The sequence below is a fragment of the Plectrocnemia conspersa genome, unplaced genomic scaffold (assembly GCF_051122295.1).
Source record: "Plectrocnemia conspersa isolate PC_06_02 unplaced genomic scaffold, ASM5112229v1 ptg000009l, whole genome shotgun sequence".
Lineage (NCBI taxonomy): Eukaryota > Metazoa > Arthropoda > Insecta > Trichoptera > Polycentropodidae > Plectrocnemia > Plectrocnemia conspersa.
This window is the reverse complement of record NW_028277173.1, coordinates 23,937,598-23,950,734: the sequence shown is the minus strand read 5'-3', so window position 1 is coordinate 23,950,734 and position 13,137 is coordinate 23,937,598. Positions and strand designations below refer to the sequence as shown.

At 28.3% G+C, this 13,137-nt stretch overlaps 1 protein-coding gene across 1 annotated transcript in view; it reads left to right on the top strand.

The window, feature by feature from the left end:
- Positions 1–7,900: 7,900 nt before the first annotated feature.
- Positions 7,901–13,137, top strand: part of LOC148232324 (cell adhesion molecule Dscam2-like) — a 243,869-nt gene continuing 238,632 nt past the window's right edge. The window contains exon 1 of the mRNA XM_088192074.1: positions 7,901–8,065. The gene's annotated coding sequence lies outside the window, so the exon portion shown is untranslated. The remainder of the gene's footprint in view (positions 8,066–13,137) is intronic.

The following is a 13,137-nucleotide window of genomic DNA, read 5'->3' as shown; positions in this document are numbered from 1 at the left end:
TTGCAAGGGTAGTACGAATAGTGACATTTATATTTCAATGTTGGAATCCACTTTAATGAATTCCTATTAGAAAATATTTCCAAGCACAGACCACGCTATCATCTGATTCCAGTGAGAAAACGCTCCATGCCATACTGAAAAGCAGAGGTTAGTTTGCGTCAAAAGAGTTTGACGCTTTTAGAATGAGCTACACAGTCACCAGACCTAAATTCTATAGAGCATTAATGCACAAAATTAAAAGAAAAGGTTGTCCAACACAATTGCAAACCTAAAATAAAGCTGCGATAAAAATTGCAGATGGAATTGAGAAAATTGTCTCCGTCTACCCGTTGATAGTATTCCAAAAAGGGTTGCAGCTGTAATTAGCCCACCATTGGTCGCGCCTGAGCGAATAGCCGCATCTCAGTTCTTTATGTTTTTAAGTTAAAACATCGAATGTTTATTTATTTTTTGTTTATTTTAGTGTTGTATAGATAAAATAAATAAATTATTTAAAACTTTTATTTACATAACTGTATATTTAAACGACGATGACCTTTTTAAATATTATATATCCATGTATCCCATTTATTATAAAGGATTAAAAACGTAAATCATTAGATAGCAAACAAACAAACGAAAAATGTACCGAGTCGAGGCAAACATGTTATTTTTTATTGTTAGGGGAAAATTACACTCGGGCAGATTTTTCTCCTCAGCGCGAAGCATTATGTTTTACGCAACTCGCCTGAACACAAAGCGACTAAATCAACCGAAAGCAGCCAGTATTCCACTTTTTTCCTTCGCTTGAAGGATGTATTCGCATTTCCAGGAATACAAATTGATAGGGTTCCGCACGCTTCGTCGATTTTCAATATGACGCAGCCGGGAAAAAAAAATCCGGGAATTTCTGGACTTCGTGGACCGTCCCGTCCGCCCAGTGAGTTGCAATATCCGCACCGGAGACTATGACGACCGACCGTATTTTTTTTGCCTTTTATAACAAATAGAGGGTTAACTGCACGTTTTGATATGTGCGGATTTGTTCAAGTTTTGCTTCTGTTTCTATACAGTTTTGTACGAAAGCATATGTATTTTGTCCTTGGATGCAATTGTTGTTGTTTTTACTTGAATGATTTAAAAAAAGAAAATAGTTGAATTTTAGAGGTGTGTTAAGATGTTAATACAACTGGCTTTTAATTAGCTGCATCTCTATATCTAATCTTTTTCAAAGGAACAGTATCGGTTATCAAGGAAATAATCCACAGCAACCAATACCGGACAAGGTAGAGTACGCTCGGGATAAGGATGCCGGTTTGTTATTGTGTGCGTGTACATGTATATGAGAGGGAGAAGCGATGTAGCGTGTACTTCGTTGTCTCGCTTTCTCTTTTAAGGACAGTCGCTGATTCGTCAACGCTGGTATTCGTCATTAAAGTGGAGTGTGGCACAGAAGTTCAATATTCTCTAGTGATTTATTTTAAATAATTTTGTGTTGATATTGGTTTAACCCAGATATACTCACTGTCCCATGGGTAGGTCATTAAACTCGTGCCACTGTTTTTTATTTATAAATTAAATTTTAAGAGAACAAAATTTCTTGGGCATATCTGGGTTAATTGATATCAAGGCTTCAATATACACTGTAAGTTATTCGTTCTCTTACCCGTGGATTAAAATATTTTAATTATTTTTCTATTAATCCGTACGTTGTTGGTTTTTTTACACTATTCTCTGTAAGGCTTAAAAAAGTTATTATTCTTATCGTTGCGCCAATGATAATTTTTTAATTTATTCAATGGATTCTAATGATTTAATAGAGTCGTCGAGCCATTAAACAATCTGCGAATAATTTCTTTCCCCATTTTATATCTTTTTGCTTTTGAGGAATAGCTAAAGACTTCATTATTTTTTTGGTTAGTGAAAGATTTTTAATTTTGCAAATATTTAATTAATGACATCAATGTCTGGTTTCTTCGATTATATAATATATTTTTAATTGTCCGTTGAAATTTCCAACTTAGCTCAGATGTATGTATGTTAAATAAACATATATTTTCTTTTAAAATAAAATAATTAAATATTCTGTGCGAAATTGTTTTGAGCCACACAGTTCACGCATACAATAACAAACCGGAATCCTTATACCATGCGTACTCTACCTACTTTCAAACGGGTAATCATCGACGACTACAGTACATATTCTCAGACTCTCTAAACTTGCCAATATGACTTCACCGCCCGTTATTGTAAGTTATATTTTGTACTGTACATATTTAGTAAATTGTATTTTGTGCAGTAAACGATAATCAAGTGTCACACAATTTGGCACTAATCCCGAAAGTTTAATAGTTGAATAAATAGAAAGATAAATGTTTTAAAAATTTATTTAAAATAAAAAGAAAATAGGTTTTATAACTAGTTGTCAAATATTATTATTGTATCTTTAAAACATGTTATATTTTTTTATGACATTTTTATATGTCTCTCACAAAAATTCGGCAGCAATAACAATCTATAAGGGGTGAAACAAGATCTATTATATTTGCACTTAGTCATTAATCTTACTCCAAAAGTTTGATCAATGTTTCTGTCTCACTGACTTCAGAGCGTCGAATTGATAGGAAATTAAGGACCGGGCGGATAACTGACTATAAAATTGTCACATTCAATGTATTTGTTTTAAGTTATGATAACATGCAAATTATTATTAAAATAGTTGGATACAAAGTCAAGAGATTACCATTATATAGCATGCTTGTTAAAATATTATACTTTAATATTACTATGAATGTTGTAAAGTTTACAATGTAAAATATGATCCAAATTTATAAAGCAAAGTAATAATTTAATGTAAAATATCTGAAATATAAAGGAAATATTATTTATTAATATAATTTGTTGGTATCGTATGACTATGTTAAGTCAATTACATGCAAAGACCTTCCCAGAACTGACCCTGTATCCACCACAGTTTATTTGCTTTATTGAATGCGTACTATAAAATGTTTTTAGCCTACTTATTAAACACACACCCTCGTAAATAATACAATACATTTAAAGGCACTTGTATTGGAATTATAAACATAATTTAATTTTTAATTTGCTTTCTTGTACGATGGTAAAAAAGCTTTATTGCTTATATATTAATTAGTGAAAATGGGTTTACTTGTTTTTAAATATATTTGCTTATGTATGGTAGTACCGGCTTAACAAAGGTGCGGATAATAGGGGCTGTATTATATTTACATAATAATATACATACATATGTATGACATCATACAAGAAATTGTAACTTTATATATCTTAACCCTAACCTTATTCATGATGTGAATGTTTATGCATAATTTTGTTTAAGATCACATTTTAGGATTTTAATAAATAAATATTGTTGATTAAAACTAATTAAAAACATGCTCTGTATTATTACAATAATTTTTGCTACATATACACTTTTTAATTAAAATAAATAGATTTTTTTCCTTCATTATGTACATATTTCTGTGTGCTTTTATAACAATAGGCTTTTATCACCAAGCCTCTATAACCCATTATGCTAGCATGCTGTTTGTTTGTGTCGGTCTCTTAGTGGATTTCTATTTCCATCGCTTTTTATGCAAACAAACGCCAAGGACATGAGTTTAAGTTACTTAAAAGTTGCCGGATAGATTTATATATAGGCTCGAATTTCGCATAAAATTGAATGTTCAAATGTAGAGAGATGTAAAAAAAAAACATCATATATTAAACATATTTATTTATTACAATACATAATTAAGTTAACGAGGCGTGTTTGTTAATGTGTTTTTTTTTTAAAACCTGTCAAAAGTTAAGTTAAATACAACCCATTTTTCTTTTCTTGGTATATATCTCTATAACATACTGCGTCTTTCTCAATCGTCTTACGTACTTAACAGCTTAACGACCGAGGACTCACCCACGAGTCCTGAGAGAACCTTTTGCAGCGGCCGAGGACTCGCCCGTGCGTCCTGCGTCACGCTTCTTCTTTTATTAAAAATACACTATGATACAATACAGTTTACCCCTATATTATAATGCGAGATGGTAGTATACTATTTCTAGATAATATAAGATATAAAATAAATTATATTTTACATTAATTTTTCGTAAAAAGAGTCGTTTTATCCCACTGCGTCGCAATGCAACGAGTCGTCGCCTATTTTAGTTTGTTATATTCTAATATTTTTGGGCTAGTGTGTTGTTTGTTAACGGTTCTCCAAGCCGCTCCCACTTACAGTGACCATATTTTTTGCATTGTGGAATATTATATTTTTATTTATTGTTGTTGTTATTATTAAGTGATAATTTGTAGTAAAAGTTAGTTAATAATATTAAAAACAGTGAATTGCGTATTTACAAAAATAGTTAAATAATCATTAAAGAAATTTTTGAAATTTGACAACGTTGATTAATGCACGATTTTTTTTGAGCACCACATTAGCTTAAAAATGTGATAATTCAATTAATAACATGTATGTTTAAATGCTTCTAAAATTTTTGGTATAAACGATTTATAAGAAATATCCATTTATAATAAATAATAATTTGCACTCACTAAATTTTTTGGCGTCCATTTTCTGCGTACAACTGTTTCGAACGCATTTATTTTCATAATTACACTGAGTGATACGTGTAAAAACATTTGTCATTATGAAGAATATGAACTGGATGAGTGCAAGTTTGTCACACGCGGTCTATGTTCACGTACACTTGAATTAGAATTACTTTCGCACACATCACTATGTTCACAATCACTGGGGGGCGTTGGACAACGCGTCTTCAAAATTTTCCAAAAAGGTTTAATTTCTTTCGTCCATTTTGCCGTGATTGAAAATATTTTTTTTAAATCAAAATCACAATCACAAAAGATCACAGAGAGAAGAGCAATTTTCGCGATACGTTTCGACCGATAGTTTAGAAGACACTAAATATACTGCATTACTTCGATTATAAAATGCATTTTTTTGTTTGTGTGGAATTCCCGAATTTGGGAATTCCACAATAAAAAAAGTGTCATATACCCTAATAGATGAATTCTTAAAAGGTATGCACAAGGTAAGCTGATAAGACGGGACAGGTAGTGGCGATTTACCCTTTTAGAATAACATTGATTGTAATTTATAGTAAATATTTAATATTATATTTGTAAACAATTTTTTTTTCGTTATATCACTTAATTATGCGGCCCACATATTTAGAAACACTCGTTAAATGACGTAATTACAGTATATTTATGCAAAAAATCATAAGAAAGCTACAAATTAAATTTCGATAAATATATTATTTGGTTTACAAGTTATAGGGAATTTACTAAAAAAGGTAATTTTTTGCTATTATTCCGCAAAATCTCCCGGCCACCAAGGAAAGTTCGGCAAAAAACACCGGGCGTTAAGCTGGTAAAAAATATAGTGCTTAGATGTGTTATAAGATTAAGAATAATAAATTAACAATAACATTAGATAAAATCGTAAACTATTTTTTTTAATAATATTTTCTTAAATAAAATATTATCATAATATTTTTGTGAATTGCTAGATACCTTGTAGTGTATGCGAATATTGTGGGCTGATCTAACTTGCGTTTCATGTAAATAACCAATACAAAATTAAGTAGAAAATATCTTTCCTAAGATTAGAGCCAATCTATCTATCGCAAGTGCAGGTAGTAAATTGTCAACAATGAACCTTTTAGAAATGGGTGTTGGCCTTCGCTCAAAGCATACAATATAATTAGAAAGAAACTTTTCTGAGAATTTATGTTTGGTTTTTTGTTTATATCACCTATATAATACCAAATTATTATTATGGAAAGAATGAAAATGATGAATATAAAATATATTGAAAGCATACATGTTACTTTTAATTTATTTAAGTGCAATAAGCAAAATATTTTTAGTGAAGTGTACCGTAAATTCATTTAGTGAGTATGGGCATACAAATGGTCAGACATGGTGGCCCAGAAATAACAAATCAAAATTTTTATTTTTAAATTTAAAAAGTGTTAAAAAATTAGGTAATTAATACTAATCTATTGAAGGGTCTCACTTACTTTGTATTTGTAAGATGTTTGCCAATGATATAAATTTGTTTTTGAAACTATTATTTCAAACAAATCGGACCCACAGGTTTATAAACACTGGTTAAATGACGTACTTGACAGGTATTTATGCGAAAAATCATAAGGAAGCTACATATTAAATTTGAATACAATATCTTAATTAGTTTACAAGCTATAGGGAATTTACTGAAAAACATAATTGTTTGCCATTTTTCCGTGAGATCGCCCGGCCACCAAGCAAAGTTCGGCAAATAAATACCGGTCGTTAAGCTGTTAAGATATTCGTTTTCCATTGCGATCACATTTTTCCCTGATAGTAAAAAATTTGTCAAGATGCATACATTTTTGATTGGCAAAGTCTTAACTATTTTATCAGCTTCTTCTTCTTCACTTTTGTTATGTATTTCATTTAACTCTTGTCGCTCAATTAAGTATTCATTTAACATAGGTACTGAGTGTGATTAAATAAACTCATTAACATCTTCGTTGTTGATATCCAAGTTTAGTTCATTCATTAGGCTTACTATTTCATTTGTGATAGTTTCCGGAGTTTCTTCAGAACTTATAAAATCACTTTCATTGTTGACTCTTTTATTTTAGCCCACGCGTTTATTGCATTACATGTATTACAGTTCTTCCAAAAACCTCCTAATGTAGTCAGTTGTCTTGATGGCCCGTTTCATTATTTTCCTCATATAATATCGCTTAAAGGCAACGTCACAAATGAGCGCGGACAAATGGGCGTGCGTCAAAAGAGCGCTGCATTATAAGTATGTAACAAAATAGTGTGCGTCAAATGAGCGTTTGACAAAAGAGAGCACGTCATAAGAGCGCAAAAATACTTGGAGAAAATCAAGTAATGAATATTTAAGGAGATAGGTACACAAAATTTATGTAAATTGTGAAAAATTTATAAAGAATAAAAATTTGTGAAATTAGTATTTTATGTGCCAGAGCGTAATGATGATTATATAAAATATTATTATTTAATAATTATTACGTACATATGAAACTCCCCATCCCCATACGTACGATATACATATATTTTTATTAAAATAAAACGCTGATTTTGAATTTATCATTAGATTTGTTTTGTAATGTTTCATTAAATAGACAAATAATTATCGACTCGACTTGCAATGAATGCGTACAGTTATAGGGCAGGTATATGGCCCGCCAGGTTTTAAGTTGCAAATACTTCAAATAAATAGTTTTAGAATTTTTGATACAAATATAAGTCTTGTGCTAATTTTTTAACAGCAATAATTCAATTCATTTATAAAAGACCGATTAAAACAAAATCTTTGAATTTTATTTATTAAATAATGAACAAAAGTCATATTATTGTTATATAAATAAAATAATTCTTATGTTTTTTACGATAATCGATTACAAACTGTCAATAAGGAATTGTACTACGCCCTTATAAGTTCGTGTATTATTTGCAACCATCTTTAAACTGCTAGCATTCTATTCCGTGCTTATTCACGCGTCGCACTTTCAAAAGTTTAATCCGAGTCGTATTTTAAAATTTACATCGAAATTGAATTTAGGCAGTTTGCGTAACACACAGTATGTACTGATATATATTAATTTATCTTACTAAGATTGCGATTGCGGCACAAAGTGAACCGTGGGGTTGGGTGCTCGAAAGTCGTATTACTCGAGGAAATAGTGCGTGAAAGCTCGACGGCGCGGCTCGGCGGCAATTATTTTTGTATCGAGAAAATGTAGTGGAAAATGTCAGTGTGTTTCCGGAGAGAAAAACGACCCCTACGCAGAGTAATAGTGGAGTGAGCGGAGAGGGTAGCGTCTGGACCGGGATGCTGGATGGGATAAGTTCAGTCCCGCGCGGTCCACGGCACCGTGCAGACCTATCATCCCCGTTGGTTCGGACTGTCGCGATATAAACTTTTCAAAGCTTCCGATCGAGGGTAAAAGATCGTGAGAAAGTTTAAAAACAGCTGATCAACCGCCTGGTCCGATTTCCACCGAACTGTTGATAAGGGTAAGTGATTTTTGCTGTTCCTTATTAAAACTAGAAAAAAAATATCAGATTTTTATATCTGGATTCCGTATATTTTATTAAAAAATTGAGTGTTAATATACTTATATGATTAATCTATTTTAAATTACATATATAAAAATCTCATATTGAATACAAAAATACTAGTTTTTACATATTTACTCTAGAAAGTTTGATCTCCTGTCTGCATATATTTGTCCAGTAACTTAACAACTGTTTATTGGTACTGACAAGTACTTTATTGTTTATTTAAACAAGTTTTTAAAATAGTTTGAGAGGTATCTGTTAATGTGTTACAATATATGACGTTGTTGCTACTGTCAAAAATGTATGCATTCTTGAAGTAAAAAGTAACAGATTTTTAAGCTCATTAGCTTTTAATATTTCGTTATTGAATTCAATAATTCTATTTCCGGTGTTATTTTGCTTTATTTACTAACGTTTTAGTATTGCGTTTCTGTATATTGAATCAGTATGTTTATTATGTCCTACACTTTTCTGCACTATTCATAGGCAACATAATATTGGCATAGGAAGAAGGGTACTTTACTGGTCTGGAATATTTTTTTATAAAATACATTAGTCTCACATTAGCTAGTCAAACTTTGACAGAAAGTATAGCTCGATATAAATATGTGACAGTTATTAAAACAAAGATCATAAATAGTTTATGTATTTTATGGAAGCTTGCCATTGTTCATCGTTTCACATCAATCTAAGAGTAATTAAATAATATACTAATTTGTAGAGAATTGGTTAAACAAATTCAACATAAATTTGTAAGTACTAAAATTAAAAAATTAATTAAGAAAAGCATTATGAATTGAAATAAAAACTAAATTGTTTATAAACAAACGATTCTTATAATATTAACATCAAAAATTAGTATATAAAAAATAAAAGTAATGATACAACTACATCAAACCTTTTACTATAGTTGCAAAAAATTGCATTTTAATATTAAATTCATGTGTATTTTCACTAGTTAACCCTAAAAACATTGTATATATTGTGCTAGAATTTTTGTATGAAAATCTTTTTTAGCAATCAATAAGTAAGGTCTAAAAGATGATCTATAGTTGTATTATATTTTATGAAATCTTACATATTTTTATACAATGTTATTTCGGTTTTGAAAATAGTGGAAATATACACGATTTAATTATTAAAATGCACTTTTTTGCAATTATAGTAAAAGGTTTGCTGTAGTTGTGTCAGTATCTTTATTTAAATAAAATAATTTTTAATGTTGAGATTATAAAAATCGTTTGTTTATAAATAGTTTAGTTTTCGGTTTAATTCCTTATGTTTTTTTACAGTCAATATTTTAATTTTAGTATTTTCAAGTTTATCTTAAATTTTTTAACCGAAAAAATGTGACTCACATTTCTCTACAAATTAGTTTATTTTTTAATTACATTTTATTTAATGTAAACTTTTTATCACAAAGTAACGAATATGGCAGATATTTTGAAACATTAATTAAAATAATTTATAAAGGGTTTTCAATAAGAGCGACATATCTTTCATCAACTGCCATGGTTGTTATTAATTTGTCAGGATTATGTGACAATTTAAGTAAAACGTCATTAATGAATATATGTTCATGAATATATATATATATATATATATATATATATATATATATATATATATATATATATATATATATATATATATATATATATATATATATATATATATATATATATATATATATATATATATATATATATATATATATATATATATATATATATATATATATATATATATATATATATATATATATATATATATATATATATATATATATATATATATATATATATATATATATATATATATATATATATATATATATATATATATATATATATATATATATATATATATATATATATATATATATATATATATATATATATATAACGATTTTAAATTCTTGTTTGAAATGTAAAGAATATAAAAAAATATTTTTTCAATTTATAATCAACATAATTGACAAACAATTTGTCGTTTAATAAAAAAATTCAAGCCACTGGTTTAGTTGTAGGTATTACTCAAAAATTAAGCATTTCTTATACTTTTAATTTTGCGATTTAGTTTAATCAGTAATTTTATTAAGACCTGATTTTTTAAAAAAAAATTCAGATCATTAAAAATGAATCTATGTTGTATAATAAAAAACTAATACAATAAAATAATTTATTATAAAAATAATTAAATCGCGTAAAAAAATATACACAGAAATTTTACCGTCATTAAATTGAAATATCATAGTTAATACTGATCAAGAAAAAACTAAAATACTAACTAGTACATTTTTTATATCGTTTGACCTTACTCAAAATTTCAAACATACAAAAACTTATAATAAGTAACTAACCCTAAAATAAAAATATCTGCTTAAAATAACGATTCAATTAATTCAAAAGTTCTTTCTTGTTCTTCTGGTGCCATATCCAATTACAGATGATTTCTTCCAAGTTTCCCTTTTGGTTATTTGTTGCATGAAACATTTTCAAGACATATTTTTTCTTTTGATTTATTGAGATATAAGGAAGCTTATATTTTGGACTTTGGATCATGTGTCCGAGGTACTTCTTTTTCCTCAGTTTGATGGTTGAAAAATGTTTATGATTACGTCCTATCACAAAAAAAATTTGAAACCATAATGAATGCATATAAAACCACATCTCAAACGTTTCCAGTAAATTAAATGTTTTAATTTTTAAAGTCAAAGTCTTGTATTTATAGTATAGCATTAATCTGACAAAGCATTTTAAGAATTTAATTTTGGTCTGAAGTGTTTGTTTGTGAGATCAGTTTTAATTTTTAAAAATTGGCTTTTATAATTTTTTGATATGAACTTTATGGTTCATTTTGTCGTTTATCAAACTATCTTTCACTCTCTCAAATCTATCTACATCTAATATTAAATTTATCGAACTAACAGAAAATTTGATTTTTACTACAGATTTGTTATATCCATGTTATTTTATTGGCTCATTTTATATATTCTTTATTTACACTATTCTAAGATCTCTGAAGGTCTTAGAAAATATTTTATTTTATGGCGAATTATGACATTATTTATTGGCACTGAAGGGATTTTTAAATATAGTGGAAAAGTGTATATTAAAAAAAATAATCTAGAAGAAAGAACAGATTCTAGTCTAACACATATTTTTATCAAAATATTTTCTAAATGTTTAGATTAAAAAAGTATAAATGTCATTATACGACTTGTAATTAAAAGATTAAATATTACATTGATTAAAAATCACTGAAATTTGCATATTTTTTCAATAAAATTATTATTTAGTACCACATACAAATTCAGATAGAGTTCTCCAGGGAAGTTTGATACACGAAAACTAAAAAAAACACGCGTTTATCAATGTTAAAATCATTTTTGCATTTGTTTGCTAGGTGTAGAGTAACATTAGTTATACCATGATTCTAAAATTCTGTAAGAATACGATTTTACTAACCATAAAAAACTTAATTAGAGATAGCAAATATAAATTATTTGAGAATATTATAATTTTTACCAGAAAATACAAAAAAATCATATTTTAGTTTTTAAATGTATGAATCGGATGTTGTAGTTTTTACATTAGATAAGCTCTCAATTTTTCATTATAAAAAATAAAGATTTTCGTATCTCATGAGATCATTATGTATTGTAATAACACTACACAAATATTAAAGCCTTATATGTTCCGCAAACGAATAAAAATGTAAACGGCTTCTATATTAAATCTCTTCATAAATATTTCAATTCTCATCACGTCCGCATACTTTTTGTCTTCTCTCCAGCTCACGTTCCTTTATGTATGTATTATACTTACATATTATATACTCTGCTAAATCTGCGCCGACCGAATTCAATCTCGATATACAAACAACGCGATATTTGCTCAGGATCCATTGAAAAGATCCATTTTCCTTTTTTGGACACGTTTCTTCCCGCTTAAGCAAATCTCCTTCGAAGCTGATTGATATCTTACGCTCTCTGTATAAAAAACTATCATTTGATGTTATTTTATTTTTATTTAATTTCGTACGTTCGTGCCGTTGCTTCGAATTGTAATAGGGAGGAAAACTTTAATGACGATAGTTACAAACTTTCAGACTAGGGTTTATTCAGCAACCAGGTCCGCGGGGTAGTTTTGTTTGCTGATTCTCTTCTATCTTATCGACGCGGAAATACGCCCTTTTCTAAACTTAACCCTTTCGTAACGAAACTTTTCCGCTCTGCGGATACGTGGTCTTAATTTTCAATTTTGCGAACGGCGCTAACTGATGCTGGGTATCGAGTTCTGGCGAAGCAGCTTAACTCAATACGGTTTTAAAAGATCCAAAAGTTTCACGGTAAATCGTGATAGTATTATTGTGAAATGAGTTGCTAGTTTGGATACGAACTGGATCGCTATGTAGCTTATCGGTGGTAGAAACGAGGTTCAAATACCATTTTAGTTGTAACTTTTATATATATTCCTTTTTCAAAAGGTTATTATGATTTTAATTGTAAGTTGGTAATTAATTTATTTGTGAAAAACAAGGACCTACAATTATTTAATCCGTTCTAAAACTTAAATTAAATGTAATTTATTTATGGAGTTACTTGAAGAGTTATTGTATGCAATGAGGGACTAAGGTTCTTTGAATTAAATACGATTGAAAATTCTGGGACAATAAATTATAAATATAATTCTATACAAAAGTATGGATTTTAATTCAGTCAGTATAATTTACTTCTATGGATTAAAAACGTTATATATATATAGTAACTATAAAATTGCGTTAATCAATAAATATTATTTTATTTGTCATTTATCATTGTATATTATTGATTTTATGAATATTATTGTTTATTCATAGATTATTTTATAAAAATCTGTCATAAATAATATTACCTACAGTACATATAGGGCTAAAAATAATTATAATTATAAATTTATTATTAAGAATTTTCAAGTGTAGTAAAATGTAAAAATAAAAAGTTTATATAGACATTTAATAAATTGTATAGTTTACAATACAAA